The sequence below is a fragment of the Miscanthus floridulus genome, chromosome 15, assembly GCF_019320115.1.
Source record: "Miscanthus floridulus cultivar M001 chromosome 15, ASM1932011v1, whole genome shotgun sequence".
Lineage (NCBI taxonomy): Eukaryota > Viridiplantae > Streptophyta > Magnoliopsida > Poales > Poaceae > Miscanthus > Miscanthus floridulus.
In genome coordinates, this window is record NC_089594.1 from 29,256,494 (window position 1) to 29,275,509 (window position 19,016).

The following is a 19,016-nucleotide window of genomic DNA, read 5'->3' on the forward strand; positions in this document are numbered from 1 at the left end:
GCCTCATTCAACATGAGCAACGACCGACCAGGGTTTAAAGGCCGGCCTGTGAAGGGCTTGAGGCCACCTCATGTCAAATAGAGCCAGGGGAGAAAACATAGATGAGTCCCAGTAGCCCTCACCCAATCTACTCAGAAGTAGACAATGTCATCTCAACCTTCTCGTTTGATCCTAACCTCGAGCCATGCCCACAGAATCTCCATCGAGGGGAGGCCAGCGAGCCATCTAAGTTAGTCTCCAAAATGACCCGAGCATCTACTAGTACATGGGTTAAGGAGTAGTGGAATGCCACATGAGGGCTATGCCGACCACGTCATGAGCGACGGACCTGGATTCCGCTCGAACGTGCCCATTAGTGAGCTCACCGAGTGCGTTACTTGAGCCATCGAGGCAAGCGACATTAGCTTAGCACCTCCAGTTGCGAAAACCGCGGACGGGGTAACGCACGAAACTGGACCAACCCCTATCAAGCCCAACGAGGCTCAGGGGCTTAGGTCGCCCGACATCGACTTGGGAAATCAACCGACCGCGCTGGTCATAGGCGAGAGAAACACGGGCGAATACCACGAATGGTAGTCTGTGGCCCTAGGAAAGAGTACCAAGATGCTCAACCTCCAATCGACTCACCAGTCGGACGCAGGCTCAGGGGCTACACCCGTAGGTGCACTCGCGCGCACCCACTATCAAAACAAAAAAATTCCTCCGCTGGCAAAACAAAAAAAAACCCAGACGATTCTACCTGAATCGCCCGAGGGCTCAGGTGCTACACCCACGGGTGCGCTCGCGCACACCCGCTGTCAAAATGAAAAATCCCCCAAAAGATTCTACTCGAACCATCTAGGGTTCATAAACTCGGGATCCCTAATGGACCTGCTTCCTAGTAAAAGCTCGACCCAGCAGACGATGTTGCGAACGATGTGCAAACTCCTAGGTCGGCCCAGATACCTAATGACAGGCCAAAAGAGCGATCCAGTCTCTGATCGGAAGGCCTGGCCAAGGATGGGGTGACACGCGCTTCCGACTCCAACCCTCCTCTCCAACCGAAAGGCCTAGCAAAGGATAGGGCGACGCTCGCTTCTAACTACGACCCGCCTCTCTGACCAGGAGTACACCGAACCTCTGCTTATAGCTCCTCTCTGATCGGCACGATCGGAGCTAACTGGAAAACGACTGAATGGGGACGCCCGCTCGGTAAGAACCCAAAGAATCAGGCGGAGCAAGTAAGGCAGGGCTCTCCAGTCAAACGCAATACCGAGAACCGTACCCTACACACCTGCAGGACAGTACTATCAGGTCATGTCAGAAGGGTGCTCTGCAACCTTCTAGACATGTCAGAACACGAACAGTGTTATGGGCGCCAACATTTGTCCTACAGTATGGCAGGCGCCGACATTGGCCATACCAGAAGATCACGATGGAGCCTACCACATGCATCTGGGCATCAACAGTATTGTGGGCGCCAACAAACCACCTTGTACCCAACGACGTGGGCAACAAGACTAGGTAGCACACACTCTTTCTTTCTCTCACACTCTCTCTCTCTCTCTTGTAAAGCTGCCCCCTTCATCTATAAAATAGGATACGCTCTCTCCAAAAGAAAAATAATTCCAACAAACAACCGATGGATCACTCTGATTCTCTCTGTTTGGCTCTAGAACTCTAAACCCAAACAAAACATACGTTCAAACACTTAGCGCAAGTCGGAGCTCCCGTCACTCTTGGCCCTTCGATCTGGAGTCTGACCGGACATCTGATACCCCCATCTTACTCCCTCTCATTTGTAACCCTACAGCAAACTTCGAGCACCTGGGCTCAGGAATAAAGTCATCGACCGACTCAAACTAGACGTAGGGCACGTTGCCTAAACCAGTATAAATCATGTATCATTGAGTGCTAGGCCATATCTGATCACAGCGTACAACAAAACTATAAATATTTACGTGTTGGTCACTTTTCACACTGACACATTTATTCCGTGATATATTTTAGATTATATTATTGGCTTCCTGTCGAAAAAGTTAATTGTTCCAATCCGTGGTATATCTAGGATTGTTACATAGGCCCCGTTCGGCTTACCTTATAATGCGCACTATTTAGCTTGTTTTTTCAACCGGAATAGTGTTATTCTCTCATAACAATTCAGCCAGAACAGTATTTTCAGTCAATTCAGCCAAGTTTCAGCAAGCCGAACGGAACCATAAGTGGAATGTATTATTTTTACATTAGATTTCTTTTGTCCCGATATGTTAAAGTCCATTTGATTGTGGCATGTGTGAAAATGATTGGTGAAATAAATTCCTAACCCATTAACTCGGCCAAAACTTCGCCCATATGTGCTGCAGTCGAACTTGTTACCCGTTTCTCGCTGTTTCATTTTTTTCCTATACTACGAAAAATGCTCGTGCGTTGCTACGGATGACCATATGTTAAGAAAATATATGTCAAACCACACCTTGTTTCAACTAAGAAAACATAAGCGTGCGTTGCGACGAGAGAAAAAAAACTATCAAACGTTCGATATATTCACTTCACTTTAGCTTGCTACACAGCTGCAATGGCCACGACCGTTTAATTTGTACAAGTGCTACTTTTGATATTGTGGGTGGTTGTTGTAGCAATTACAAACAAACGGGCGAATGTCTTGTAGCCTAGTGTTTATAAGGACCTTAGTAGCACCTACAGTCATGGGTTTGACTCCTCATATTCTAGGATTTAACGACATTGTGCTTTCCATGGTAGCCGATGTTCCTGTCGACAACGAGGCATCGGTGACTTCATCAATCTTGTCTCGAGGATTTGTCGGCCCAGTCTTCGAATGTGCTCATAGGGCTAGGGTTTACGTACGTGCATTCATACAGATGAGTGAGCGTGCATTTTGAGCGTCTACGTTGTACCTTGTAATCTCTAAAAAAATCACAAACGAACAGGCTCACTAATGGAAACAAGGATGACAATAGTTAGATATCAAGTTCCGTGGCCTCTTTTAAGGATCCATAAAATATATAATTTTAATATTTTATTAAGATGGGTAAGGGTTAGTCGTTATCGTGCCTCAATTTTCATGTGTCATCCTTATCGAGAGTTGCCCTGTTATATGAGGACAACTTTGATATTTGCACTGATATATGTGATAGCTTGAAGAAACATTTATTTTTATTGGTTTGGGTGAGAAAGTGTTCAAGATTTAAGTTTATACGGTTTGATTAGTTTTTTAGAGCTCATTGGCTAATTCATGTTATAATAATAATTTATTTCTTATTAAACAACTTAGTAATAATAGAAATATTTGTTTATTTTAAGTAAGGGTCGACGTTTTAAAAGATCTATAATACTTTATTTATTATTTATCTTATTTTTAAAATATAAAAGTAAAATTAAATCATTAGAAAATAAAAAATAACAGACATCGTCTAGGAGCTGGTGCGGCACCTTTCTAGCTAAGACCCGGTGAAAGGTCCTAATGGTCAGAGGGGGTGAATAGCCTATTGAAATTTTCTGCAACAATACTTAACAAACCGGTTAGATAATTATGAGGCGAAGCAAATGTTGCGCTAGTCTACTAAAATAGCAAGCCACCTATCACAATTCTAGTTTATATAGTTTCTATTCACACAAAAACTATGACACTACACTAAGTTAATGTGCTCTCAAAGACTAACTAAAGAGCCACAATAACCAAACTAACAAGCTCTCACAAGTAGCTACACTAAAGAGCTTGACAACTAGTTTGCGGTAAAATAAAGAGAGTGAGAAATTTGTTTATACCGCCGTGTCGAGGAAGGAGCCAATCAATCACGAGAATGAATACCAATGAAGACCAATCATCTCGGAATCAAATCATGAACACAACGATTTTTTACCGAGGTTCACTTGCTTGCCGGCAAGCTACTCCTTGTTGTGGTGATTCACTCATTTGGAGGTTCACGCGCTAATTGGCTTCACACACCAAACCCTCAATAGGGTGCCGCACAACCAACACAAGATGAGAATCACATAAGCCACAGCCAATCCACTAGAGTACCTTTTGGCTCTCCGCTGGGGAAAGGTCAAGAACCCCTCATAATCACCACAATCGGAGCTGGAGACAATCACCAACCTCCGCTTGATGATCCTCGCTGCTCCAAGCTATCTAGGTGGCGGCAACCACCAAGAGTAACAAGTGAATCCCACAGCAAAACATGAACACCAAGTGCCTCTAGATATAAACACTCAAGCAATACACTTGGATTCTCTCATAATCTCACAAAGATGATGAATCAATGATAGAGATGAGTGGGAGGGCTTTGGCTAAGCTCACAAGGTTGCTATGTCAATGTAAATGGCCAAGAGAGTGAGCTTGAGCTGGCCATGGGGCTTAAATAGAAGCCCCCACAAAATAGAGCCGTTGTACCCATTCACTGGGCACAACACGGGGTGACCGGACGCTCCGGTCATATTGATCGGACGCTGGACCTCAGCGTCCGGTCACGCGATGCGTGCCACGTGTCCTCTCTCTTCAAATGTTGATCGCCCGATCTCAACGGTCAAGTGATGACCAGACACAGCAGCTCAAAGTGACCGGACGCTGAACCCCAGCGTCTGGTCGTTTCCAGTAAGCATCTAGAGATGACTTTTCACGACCGGACGCTCGACCAGACGCTCACTTGGTGTTTCCCCTATGCATGACCATGTTAGTGTGACCGGACGCAGCTAGCCAACGTCCGGTCGTTTTAGCGCCAGCGTCTGGTCAATGACCGACGCTATGCTCCTTCTGCTGCTACTGATCGGATGCACCGGTCCTTCAGAGACCAGCGTCCGATCACTTACAGTGACCATGTTCACCTGAGTTTAAGGCACCGGTGGCACCGTCGGACTGTCGGCACTCTACGAGCGGATACTCTTTCACAAAGATATGAATTGAAATTTAATTGAATCCATGTTGCTTGTCCAAGCATATTTACCATGTGTAAAAGGATATGGACAAGTTTCATGAACCCCAAATGGTAGCAATTGCTCCCCCTACATATGTGCTAAGAGTTTGGATTGTAGCTTGCACATATGCTTAGATAGGAAATATAGGAGACATTGTCTACCAAATGATGCCAAGGTATAAAAGATAGACCTTTGAAGCGTGATACCAATTGGAGTGCACCATTATATCGTCCTTAGCACCATGGTTAGCTCGATACCACTTGGAAACACTTGGAAATGAAATCACTAGATAAACTTATGCATGCTAGATTTTCATTTCATCATTCAAACCTATAACTAGCATACACCACACAAGCATGAATATTGAAATTTAAAACTTGTGCCATGCAAGCAAATATATGAAATGCACATTGAAATGCATCATATAAGTTCATGAGCTTGCTCTCCCTACTTGTGTGCTCAAAATTTTAATTGATCCCTTTCCTTTGTCATATCTCTTGCCAAATCTCTCCCCCTATGTCAAGTTCTCCCCCTATCACTTATATCTTTATTTCTTTCCCCCTTTGTTGTCTTTTCACCATCTTAGTACATTAATATCTTTGTTTTTTCATGTATGAATATCACTAATATCTTTGTTTTTCTCCCCCTTTGTCATCAATGACCACAAAGGTTAAAAAATAGATAGGTTGAGATTATCAAAGTCAATCAATGGGGTGAGGATCATTTTCCCAAATTTGGTTCAATCTAGAATACTTGCCAAAGACATTTAACTTGGTTTGATCCAAGGACAAGCTTCTTCATACCTCCAAATAAGGGTTATCTTGTACCAAGTTGAGTTAAACACTTAGAGCTCATTTTCTAGATCAAACACTAGGTTTATAAGCCCACAAATATGTCATGTGCTACCACTAGATCAAAATAAGCATAGAAGTAATAGTGGTATCATACAATCATTAAATTCATTTGATTTTCATGAATGAGCCTATTAAATGTGAAAGATGTCTAGATGCACTAAACAAGTCCTTAGCAAGGATGTATGCCATGCCAATCAACTTTTACCTTGGATTGCTCGAAGGAGAGGCATGTCATATAAGTGGGGTTGCATCAACACATATTTGAGAAATTCAATATGTTCAACTCATTCCTTAGCTTGCAAAACCTTTTCTCATCCAATGGCTTGGTGAATATATCGGCAAGTTGATCTTCGGTGCCTACACTCTCAAGGCAAATATCCCCTTTTTGTTGGTGATCTCTTATGAAATGGTGGCGGTCATCAATATGCTTTGTTCTTGCATGTTGAACCGGATTGTTGGTCAACTTGATTGCACTCTCATTGTCACATAGCAATGTTACTTTCTTGAACTTGATTCCAAAGTCACACAAAGTGGCCTTCATCCAAAGTACTTGTGCACAACAACTACCGATGGATATGTATCCGGCTTCGGCGGTTGATAATGCAACACTATTTTGCTTCTTTGATGACCACGAAACAAGTGATCTTCTCAATAATTAACATGTGCCCGAGGTGCTCTTCCTTTCAATCTTGCATCCTGCATAATCCGAGTTGGAGTAACCAACTAGTTCAAACTTTGCTCCTTTGGGATACCACAAACCAACATTTTGTGTATGCTACAAGTACCTCAATATTCTCTTAGTAGCCTTCAAATGACTTTCTCTTGGTGAGGCTTGAAATCTTGCACACATGCATATACTAAACATGACATCCAGCCTTGATACGGTCACATAGAGTAGGCTTCTAATCATAGATCGATACAATTTTTGATCCACCATATTTTCACTTGCATCACTATCCAAGTTGCCATTGGTGTGCTAATGGCCTTGCTATCACTCATGCCAAACTTCTTGTTCATGTCCTTGATATACTTGCCTTGACTCATAAATGTACCATTCTTCATTTGCTTGATTTGAAGACCAAGGAAGTAACTTAACTCTCCAATCATAGACATCTTAAACTCATTAGCCATCATCTTTCCAAACTCATCATAAAAATCTTGATTGGTTGATCCAAATATGATGTCATCAACATAGATTTGCAACACAAACAAATCTTTTCCAATCTTCTTGATGAAAAGAGTGGTGTCAACCTTGACCATCATGAACCCTTTAGAGAGTAGGAAGTCCCTCAATCTCTCATACCATGCTCTAGGTGCTTGCTTCAAGCCATACAATGCCTTCTTCAATTTGTACATATGGTCAGGCTTCTTATCATCTTCAAAACCGGGAGGTTGCTCAACATATACTTCTTCATTGATGTAACCATTGAGAAATGCACTCTTAACATCCATTTGATAGAGCTTGATGTTGTGGGCACAAGCATAGGCTAGCAAGATTCTAATAGCTTCCAATCTAGCAATCGGGGCATATATTTCTCCAAAGTCAAGACCTTCAACTTGTGTATAGCCTTGTGCTATCAATCTTGCTTTGTTTCTTACTACTATCCCATCTTGATCTTGCTTGTTTCTAAAGACCCATTTGGTTCCAATCACATTGTGTCCCTTTGGTCTCTTTACTAATTCCCATACTTGATTTCTTGTGAAGTTATTCAATTCTTCATGCATAGCATTGACCCAATCAACATCCTTCAATGCTTTATCTATCTTCTTTGGTTTAATGGATAACACAATTGAGAAATGCTCACAAAATGAAGCCAATCTTGATCTTGTTTGTACACCTCTAGAAATATCACTAATGATAGTGTCCAATGGATGATCCCTTGCAATATTGGTTGGTTGGAGGATTAGAACTTGATTGCTTGCACTTGCTTGATCATTGGGTTGAGATGATGTACTAGCCACTTGATCTTGTTTATTATCATAAGAGCCCCTTGTACTAGCTTGATTTGTATCATCTTGCACATTTGAGTTGCAGATCACTTGCACTTGATCATCTTCATCATCATTCATTTGTCTAGGCCTCAATTCACCAATATCCATGTTCTTCATGGCATTTGAAAGTTGAATGCCTCTAACATCTTCTAAGTTCTCATTCTCTACTTGTGAACCCTTGGTTTCATCAAATTCAACATCATGAACTTCCTCAAGAGTACCACTATCCAAATTCCAAACTCTATATGCTTTGCCTGTAGTGGAATAACCAAGTAGGAATCCTTCATCACATTTCTTGTCAAACTTGCCCAATCTAGTACCTTTCTTCAAGATATAGCATTTGCAACCAAAGACCCGAAAATATGTAATGTTGGGCTTTCTACCATTCAAGAGCTCATATGGTGTCTTCTCTTTCAATGGGTGACAATAGAGGCGGTTGCTACAATAGCAAGTCATGTTGATAGCTTTGGCCCAAAAAGATTGACTCACATTGTACTCACTAAGCATAGACTTTGCCATATCAATGAGTGTTCTATTCTTCCTCTCAATAAGGTCATTTGATTGTGGAGTGTACTTAGCCAAGAATTGATGTCTAATTCCAAATTTATCACACAACTCATCAATTCTAGTGTTCTTAAACTCACTACCACTGTCACTTCTAACTCTCTTGATGGTTGTTTCAAACTCATTGTGAATGTCCTTGACAAATGATTTGAATGTTGCAAACACATCACTTTTGTCCACTAGAAAAAATACCCATGTGTATCTAGTATAATCATCTACTATCACAAAGCCATATTTATTACCACTGATGCTAGTGTATTGTGTTGACCCAAATAAATCCATGTGCAATAACTCAAATGCTTTACTAGTGCTCATCATGCTTTTCTTAGGATGGGTGTTTCCAACTTGTTTTCTAGCTTAACAAGAGCTACAAAGCTTATCCTTTTCAAACACAACATCTTTCAAGCCTCTAACCAAGTCATGCTTAATCAATCTATTCAATTGTTTCATTCCAACATGACCAAGCCTTCTATGCCATAATGAACCCATGCTAGACTTAGTGAACAAGCATGTAGATAATCTAGCTTCACTAGCATTGAAATCAACCAAGTATAGATTCTCATATCTAAAGCATTTGAAGATCAAGTTAGAGCCATCTACACTTATGATCTCTACATCATCTACCCCAAATATGCATTTGAATCCAAGATCACACAATTGAGCCACGGATAGCAAATTGAAGTTCAAGCTCTCTACTAGCAACACATTGGAAATGCTCATTTCATTGGATATTGCAATCTTACCAAGCCCTTTGACCTTGCCTTTGCCATTGTCACCAAATGTGATACTATCATAACCATCATTGCCATTGGTGTTGATTGAGTTGAACATTCTTGCATCACCGGTCATGTGTTGAGTGCACCCACTATCAAGAACCCAATGCCTTCCTCCGGCTTTGTAATTGACATACAAAAGAAGATCAATTCTTTTTAGGTACCAAAACTTGCTTCTTATGGGCTTTGCCAGGCTTCTCATGGGCTTCCTCTAGCCTCTCATGAGTTGCTTTGAGCTCATCAAGGGCTTGCTTAAGGGCTTTTACCTCCTTATTCAAGCTCTTGCATTCCCTTCTCTTAATGTCAAAATGTTCTTTGGCATCTTCTAGCATGTCAAATAATTCATCTTTAGTAGGTTCATCATCATCACTATCACTATCATTTTCATTATCATGTTCATCATCACTTCCATCATCACAAGTTTGTACCTTAGTGGCTTTAGCCATGAAGCATGATGGAGTGTCGAAGAGAGAAGGCTTCTCATTGATAGCAATGCTTGCAAGTGTCTTCTTCTTGGTGGTCTTGTCATCATCACTATCATCATCATCACTTGAGGAAGCATCACTATCCCAAGTGACCACATATGAACCACCCTTCTTTTTCTTGAAGGTCATCTTATCCTTCTTCTCTTTCTTTTCCTTCTTGTCCTTCTTCTTGTTCTTCTTGTTGTCATCATCATTGTCGCTATTGTATGAACATTGAGCAACAAGATGATCTTTGCTTCCACACTTGAAGCACCTTCTTGACTCTTCTTTGTTCTTGGATGAAGACTTCTTTCTTCTAGCATGGTAGCCCTTCTTCATCATGAACTTGCCAAATTTCTTTACAAAGAGAGCCATCTTCTCATCATCATCATCATCCCATGAGCCATCATCTTCACTTGATGTTTCTTGCTTTGCCTTGCCCTTGGATGATGTGGCCTTGAATGCCACACTCTTCTTTTTCTCATCTTTCTTTTCATCTTTCTTCTCCTTCTTATAATCATCTCTATATGTATCATCGGTCATTATATCTCCTAACACTTGGTTTGGGGTCATGGTGTCCAAACCACTCCTCACTAGAATAGTGATCAATGTGCCAAATCTTGAAGGCAAACATCTCAAGAACTTGTGGGAGAAGTCCTTGTCCATCACCTCTTCTCTAAGTGCTTTGAGATCATTAACAAGCACTTGAAGCCTATGAAACATCTCCGACACACTCTCATCCTCCTTCATCTTGAAGCTTGCAAACTTCTCTTTGAGAATGTATGCCTTTGCACCCTGCACGGCTTGAGTGCCTTCAAAAGATTCTTTCAACTTCTTTCAAGCCTCATGAGCCATCTCAATATTCTTGATTTGCTCAAATGTTCTCTCATCAATTACATCATGAATGGCACTTAGAGCAAATGTCATTGTTTTGGAGAAGCACTTCTTCAGCCGTGGTGGGATTCTTCGGATCCTCAATCTCAATTTTGGTTTCTATCACCTTCCACACTCTTATATTGATTGACTTGATATGTGTGGTCATCTTTGATTTCCAATATGGATAATTTGTGCCATCAAATTAGGGTGGCTTCTTGGTGTTGTTGATTTGAGCCATTTTTACACAGAAGGTTGTTAAGCCTCAAATCATGGTGACCTCGGCTCTAATACCACTTGAAAGGTCCTAATGGCTAGAGAGGGGTGAATAGCCTATTAAAAATTTCTATAACAACACTTAACAAACTGGTTAGATAATTATAAGGCGAAGCAAATGTTGTGCTAGCCTACTAAAATAGAAAGTCACCTACCACAATTCTAGTTTATATAGTTTCTATTCACACAAAAGCTATGACACTACACTAAGTTAATATGCTCTTAAAGGCTAACTAAAGAGCCACACTAACCAAACTAATAAGCTCTCACAACTAGCTACACTAAAGAGCTTGACAACTAGTTTGCGGTAAAGTAAAGAGAGTGCGCAATTTGTTTATACCACCATGTCGAGGAAGGAGCCAATCAATCACAAGAATGAATATCAATGAAGACCAATCACCTCAGAATCAAATGATGAACACAATGATTTTTTACCGAGGTTCACTTGCTTACCGACAAGCTACTCCTCATTGTGGCGATCCACTCACTTGAAGGTTCATGCGCTAATTGGCTTCATATGCCAAACCCTCAATAGGGTGCTGCACAACCAACACAAGATGAGGATCACACAAGCCACGACCAATCCACTAGAGTACCTTTTGGCTCTCCGCCGAGGAAAGGTCAAGAACCCCTCACAATCACCATGATCGGAGCTGGAGGCAATCACCAACCTCCGCTCGACGATCCTTGCTGCTCCAAGCCATCTAGGTGGCGACAATCACCAAGAGTAACAAGCGAATCCCACGGCAAAACACGAATACCAAGTGCCTCTAGATGTAAACACTCAAGCAATGCACTTGGATTCTCCCACAATCTCACAAAGATGATGAAACAATGATGGAGATGAGTGGAAGGGCTTTGGCTAAGCTCACAAGGTTGCTATGTCAATGTAAATGGTCAAGAGAGTGAGCTTGAGCCGGCCATAAGGCTTAAATAGAAGCCCCCACGAAATAGAGTTATTGTACCCTTTCACTGGGCACAACACGGGGTGACCGGACGCTGGACCTCAGCGTCCGGTCACGTGATGCGTGCCACATGTCTCCTCTCTTCAAATGTTGATCGCTCGATCTCAACGGTCAAGTGATGACCGGACGCAGCAGCTCAAAGTGACCGGACGCTGAACTCCAGCGTTCGGTCGTTTCTAGTAAGCTTCTAGAGACGACTTTTCACGACCGGACGCGTCCGGTCATGCTCGTCCGGACTCACCCAGCGTCCGGTCACTTGGTGTTTCCCCTGTGCATGACCATGTCAGTGTGACCAAACATAGCCAACCAGCGTTTGGTCGTTTCAGCGTCAGCGTCCGGTCGATGATCGACGCTGCGCTCCTTCTGCTGCTACTGATCGGATGCGTCGGTCCTTTAGAGACTAGTGTCCGGTCACTTACAGTGACCACGTTCACCTGAGTTTAGGGTGCCGGTGGCACCGTCGAACTATCCGCACTCTACGGGCGGACACTCCGCCAGTGAAGTTCCTAACCCTTGCTCAAATATGTCAACCACCAAGTGTATCACCTTGTGCACATGTGTTAGCATATTTTCACAAATATTTTCAAGGGTGTTAGCACTCCACTAGATCCTAAATGCATATGCAATGAGTTAGAGCATCTAGTGGCACTTTGATAACCGCATTTCGATACGAGTTTCACCCCTCTTAATAGTACGGCTATCGATCCTAAATGTGATCACACTCACTAAGTATCTCGATCACCAAAACAAAATATCTCCTACCATTTATACCTTTGTCTTAAGCCTTTTGTTTTTCTCTTTCTTCTTTTTAAGTCCAAGCACTTGATCATCACCATGGCATCACCATCATCATGTCATGATCTTCATTTGCTTCACCACTTGGAATGTGCTATCTATCTCATGATCACTTGATAAACTAGGTTAGCACTTAGGGTTTCATCAATTCACCAAAACCAAACTAGAGCTTTCACCTGGAAAACATCTACGTTCCAAAAACGGAGGAAAAAAAGACAAAGTAGCCCAAGAAGAAATAAAGATGGAAATCGAAACAAAATCTGACTAGATGCAGATAAAGTACTGGTGATTAGGTTGGACGAAAAATTATAGGTGATAGAAATTTTGCCTATTTAGTATTAGGTATAGATATTGATATTGATATAGATATTGATAAAGATATAGGCCTAAATAAAGCCGTAAGGAGAAAAGGATAAAAGAAAAGATTGCCTTCCTCAATAGGCCTACTGAACAATGGAAGGAAGTTAAGGAACGATGATTACATCATCTTCACAATCACACATGCACAGATATCATAATAAACTAATAAGAATGCCAAAGAACATATCACCATTACTTTTTTTGAGTTGATGACAAGTTTAACTTATATATAATCATGATAAAATACAAGCATGCACTAAACATGCGCAAATGCATATACTCCAAGAACACTCAATATAATCATCTATATTAGACAATCTGTTGCAAATTTAATAAACCCGGCTGAGCTGCTGGCGGCTCTAAGAATTATGAAACCATCAATCAATCATCTTTCCTAATCATCCTGACGTTCCTCCAGCGCGACTCCATGCAGCTGGAGACGTACCTCTGCGCCTACTACTAAAGAAACGATTAGCAGTGGTGGCTCCAGATAGTTTGTGGAAGCGATTTTACCGGTCGCCCCTACCAAATGATAGCTACAAATCATAGATTTACAGGGGCGGCTGACCAACCGCCCCTATAAATCGGAATTGTAGGGGGCGGCTTACTATTTATAGAGACGGCTGAATATTGAGTCGCTCCTACAAATTATTTTCTAGAAATTCGCGACTCTAAACAAATAAAATATGAATTTTTTTTCAATGTAGGGAGACCCCAACCGATCAGAACCTACAAATTATTTTCCAGAAATTCACAAGTCGCACATTTTTTCGCGTAAAATCAAGCGCTACGCGACTGTCGGGGTTCGAATCTGTGACCTCGGGCTCGCGCGTTTCCTCCTCTAACCACTCCACCCGATACTCAATGTATCTGTATTGTATTTTGGTTTCCCACGTATTATACTAAACCGAGCATAAATTGATTGTTTGAGGTCCTAAATAAATTTAAATGAAAAAGTTGTCAACTATAAAGTTTTATAACTTTTCGAGATCTACAACTTTCATTTTGGTAGTTTCACCATCCGAGGTCGTTTACAAAATTTGAATTTCAAATTTGAGAAATTCAAACATAGTTTTATATGATAAGATGAATTCAAATCAAAAAGTTGTCAACTACAAAGTTCCATAACTTTTCGAGATCTACAACTTTCGTTTTTGCTGTTTGTCCATCCGACGTCATTTAAAAATTCAAATTTCAAAATTTTGAAAATTCAAACATAGTTTCCGTTGACAAGCTGATTTCAAATCAAAAAATTGTTAACTACAAAGTTTCATAACTTTTCTAGATCTACAACTTTCATTTTGGCTATTTCTCCATCCAAGGTCGTTTGAAAAATCCAAATTTCAAATTTAAGAAATTCAAACGTAGTTAACGTTGACAAAATTAATTCAAATCGAAAAGTTATTAACTATAAAGTTCTATAACTTTCCAACATCTACAACTTTTATTTTGGTTATTTATTCATCCGATATAATGTTAGTAACATTGTTCACAAATTTTACATATCCCTCTTATAGTTTGTGAAACTATAAGAGGGATATGTAAAATTTATGAACAATGTTAGTACCACTTTGTCATATGAAGAAATGACCAAAATAAACTATCAGAGGGATATGTAAAATTTATGAACAATATTACTACCACTATATCAGATAAACAAATGACCAAAACAAAAGTTGTAGATCTTGGAATGTTATAGAACTTTTATACTCATGACTTTTCAGCTAGAATCAGTTACTGTTTTAAAATGATGTTTGGAGTTGTTATTTTTTGAAATTCAAAATTCAAAGAGAGAAAACACAGTCACGTGAAAAGATGGATAAAATAATAGATATAAGAACACAATAATTTGATAGAGAATGATTTTAGAAAATTTTAGAAAAAAATCATCAAATTTTAAGTTAGTATGAGGGAGAAAGACTAGTTACAACTTTTAGCCAGAGATTAAAAAGAGAAATCATAGTTCTTCAACAATTTCAAAATTGAATTTCAAACAACATTTTGAAGCAGTAAATAATTTCAAATAAAAAAAGTTGTAAACAACAAAGTTTCACAACTTTTTGAGATCTACAACTTTTATTTTGATCATTTCTCCATCCGAGGTCGTTTGAAAAAATTTAAATTTTAGTGCTTAATTTTTAATGTTCGGCGTTTATTTGTAGGTCACCCCTATAAATCGGATTTATAGGGACGGCTGGATATAGAGCCGCCCCTACAAATTGAATCATTTATAGAGACGACTAATAATACCAGCAGCCTCTACAAATAGATTTATAGGTGCGGCCCATTTGACCACCATTTGTATGGACAGCTCTACATTGAGCCAACCCTTAAAAGGGGGGGGGGGGGGGGGGGGGGGGCGTTGCTACAAAAGCAGTGGTGTACATGCCGAACTTGAAGTAGTGTGAGTCGCCGCCGCGTCCTGGCGCCCGTAGCTTCTCGACGCCGTCGACGACGCCATCGCCGTACCGTGGACGCGCCCACGTCGTGCACCACGTTAAGCCGGAACCACCGGTCGTAGATGCCGTCCTCCTCCAACTGCCGGTCGTAGTACCGCAGCGCGCCGTCGTAGACGTGCAGCATCAGCGTCGTGGCGTGGGCGCCGGCGCCGAACACCTGCATGATGGACACCCCCGTCGTGCCGGAGGGCACGTAGCCATAGCCCTCGAACTGCCACACCCCAGAAGAGTAGTCGTAGCCCTAGAAAGTAGAAACAGATTAAAACACCCAATCAAAATCTTCTTGTGCTGTGCAGTGCTAATCTACACGACAAGAGGTAACTAGTTATCACACAGAGTATAGGTGATTAGAGGTCATCATCGATCTTTGAATTTTACCGTCATCCTGATCTCCGTTCTGGGGCTGGTGTGGCTATTGCGATCGTGGGGCTTGTCGGAGGACAGCACCTACAGCTGCCGGACGCCGCCGTGGAAGCTGTACCGGTCGCCGCTCGGCACGTCGTAGGGGCGCTGCAGCTCGAAGTTGCTCTCAGTAAGCTTCACCTCCGTGAACCCCACCGTCGGGTCGACACCGCGGACAGGGGCCCTTGCGGCACGTGAAGCCGCCGCCGGCGACGGCGGCGCCAACAAGGCTACTGCAACCATGCAGACACAAACACAGCTGGCAAGCCAAGGGAGAGGAAGGAGAGCCTGAGAAGCCATCGGCATATGCAGCTGACGTGACAGTTGCCTCTGCTGCAGCTCTGCTAAGCTGGCCTTTGTGATCTGAGACTGTGAGGTGTTGTGCCTGTAGTATCACTAGATCATAGATCTAGCCGGTAGAGTGATTCTATTCGGGATAAAAGACGCAGTACATCTTAATACATGTAAAACTTGAGAGACAGAGAGGAAAGGGAGAATGTGTTGAACCGGGACTTTATCTTTCACAACATAATACTTTATGTCAATGTGTTTGACAGTACCACTTGACTTATTGTTGTGAGCTTACTGTACTGCCGGATTATTTTCGTAGTATAACTTAGGTGGTCTATAGATGTCGTCAACCACCTTCAAACCGGGTATGAACTTCTTTAGCCAGTTCACCTGCCCCGTTGCCTCATAACATGCTACAAACTCGGCATACATTGTGGACGATGTAGTGACAGTTTGCTTTGAGCTTTTTCATGAAATAGCTCCCCCTGCGAGAGTGAATACATATCCAGACGTGGATTTTCTGTCATCTCCCGCATAATCAGAATCTGAATATCCCACTATATGGAGTGAATCAGATCTTATATACGTCATCATGAGGCCTTTCGTTCCTTGCAAATAACGCAAGACTTTCTTTACTAATTTCCAGTGTTCTGTTCCAGGATTGCTCTGGAATCTACCAAGTAACCCGATAACAAATGCCAAGTCAGGGCACGTACATACTTGTGCATATTACAAGCTTCCAATAGCTGAAGCATATGGAACCGCTTTCATTTGATCGATCTCATATTGGTTCCTGGGGCATTAAAAATTCCCATATCTGTCGCCCTTGACTATAGGAGCAGGTGAGGGACTATATTTGTGCATACTGAATTTCTTTAAGATTCTTTCTATGTAAGCCTTTTGTGATAGTCCTAATACCCCTTTACTTCTATCTCGGTGAATCTCGATCCCTAGAACGAATGAGGCTTCACCAAGATCTTTCATATCAAATTTTGAGGACAAAAACTTCTTTGTCTCCAGTAGTAGACTGACATCACTACTAGTAAGTAAGATGTCGTCCACATACAGGACAAGAAAGATAAACTTCACATTCTTAAACTTTGCAAAGACACAATTGTCCTCAACATTCTCTTTAAACCCAAAATTCCTTATTGTCTAATCAAACTTCATGTACCACTGTCTTGAAGCTTGTTTTAATCCATAAATGGATTTCTTTAGGTGGCATCCCATTTGTTCTTTTCCTTCTATGACAAAACTTTTCGGTTGTGCCATGTAAACATTTTTCTCCAAGTCCCCATTGAGAAATATTGTCTTTACATCCATCTGATGTAATTCTAAATCATAATGTGCCACTAATGCCATTATGATTCTAAATGAATCCTTATATGAGACTAGAGAAAAGGTCTCATTGTAATCAATCTCTTCTCTTTGCGTAAAACCTTTTGCCATAAGTCGCGCTTTATATCTGTCGGGTACCATAAAAAGGGGTCCCCTAAGCAAGAACCGAAAAAATCGCTTAGACCTTATAAAAATCGAAGCCAAGAGACAACTGCCGGCAAACCCCCACCTTATCCGAGGCTTGGCTGGGTCACCCGGCCCACCTCGGACAGTATCCCGCCTCGTCCGAGGCCCCGCACATAAGGCGTCGGACAAGGTGCCGATTCTTCGCCTCGCTCGAGGCCTCGCCCGTAAGGCCTCGGACGAGGTACCGATTCTCCGCCTCGCTCGAGGCCTCGCCCGTAAGGCCTCGGACGAGGTACCAATTCTCCGCCCCGCTCGAGGCCCCGCCCGTAAAGCCTCGGACGAGGTACCGATTCTCCGCCTCGCTCGAGGCCCCGCACGTAAGGCCTCGGACGAGGTACCAATTCTCCACCTCACTCGAGACCCGGACGTAAGGCCTCGGACGAGGTACCGATTCTCTGCCTTGCTCGAGGCCCCACACGTAAGGCCTCGAACGAGGTACTGATTCTCCACCTCGCTCGAGACCCCGCATGTAAGGCCTTGGACGAGGTACCGATTCTCCGCCTCGCTCGAGGCCGGCTCGACAGCTACCCTGTCATCGCCGCCTCGACCGGGACGTCACGTCCAACTATCGCGACCAACCACTCCCGCGACGTCAGCCGAACGATGGCTCGACACAGCGGAGTGACCGACGAGATGGGAGTCGCATCAACGCTATACCGTCTGGGGCAGGACAAGGCAGGGGTTACCGGCCGCTGTGCTCGGCACTGTGCCCACGACTGACACCCATACGGCACTGTGCTGCCTAACCCCACATGCTCCAAGGACAGTGCAGCGTGGGGAGTCATGTCTGGGTCCCTGTAGCCTCAGAATCAGCATAAAAGACTAACTGCTCCCTCCGAGCCTTGGCTACCCACCTCCGCACCCTTGTAGCCTCGGGACTCACGCCCACCGAGCCCCTCTCCCCACAATGGTTCAGCCTCTGCACCGACGGGGCCTTGGCTCTCTACGCTGTCGACATACAGCGACTGGCACGTCGTCCACAGTCTGCGCCATGCCCTGCGTCAAGCCATCACAGGAGCCCCCCACGTCGCACAGGATCGGGCGTGACCGACGCGTCGCTCCAGTTCACCGAGGACAAGACCGCTCCGTCAACCATGCCGCTACAGTGATAAGCATAGGGCTCGAACATACCGCCTCCGCTCACAAAACACCACATAGTGAACACATGTATCACCCCTGTCCCCTCCTTCAACTATAAAAGGGAGTGACCGGGGCCGTTTCTAGATAGGCGAACGCACAGACAGGCACAGACGGATGCAGACTCACACACACATGCTCCAGCGACGCTCAACACTCTGTAATACGTGTGCTCCCTCACTGCAAGAGATCAACATCTCAAGCAACTCACACCACTCTACGCAGAGACCTAGGACAAGCTCCCTCTCTCGCCCAGCTTATAAACCCCTACTACAAGCCCTCAGTGCAAGGAATACAAGATCGATCTCTCAGACTGGATGTAGGGCACCTATTGCCTGAACCAGTATAAACCTTGTGTCTCTTTGCATCACCATCC

At 43.0% G+C, this 19,016-nt stretch overlaps 1 pseudogene; it reads right to left on the bottom strand.

Moving 5' to 3' along the window:
* Positions 1-13,208: 13,208 nt before the first annotated feature.
* Positions 13,209-15,931, bottom strand: LOC136507280 (citrate-binding protein-like; annotated as a pseudogene).
* Positions 15,932-19,016: the final 3,085 nt, after the last annotated feature.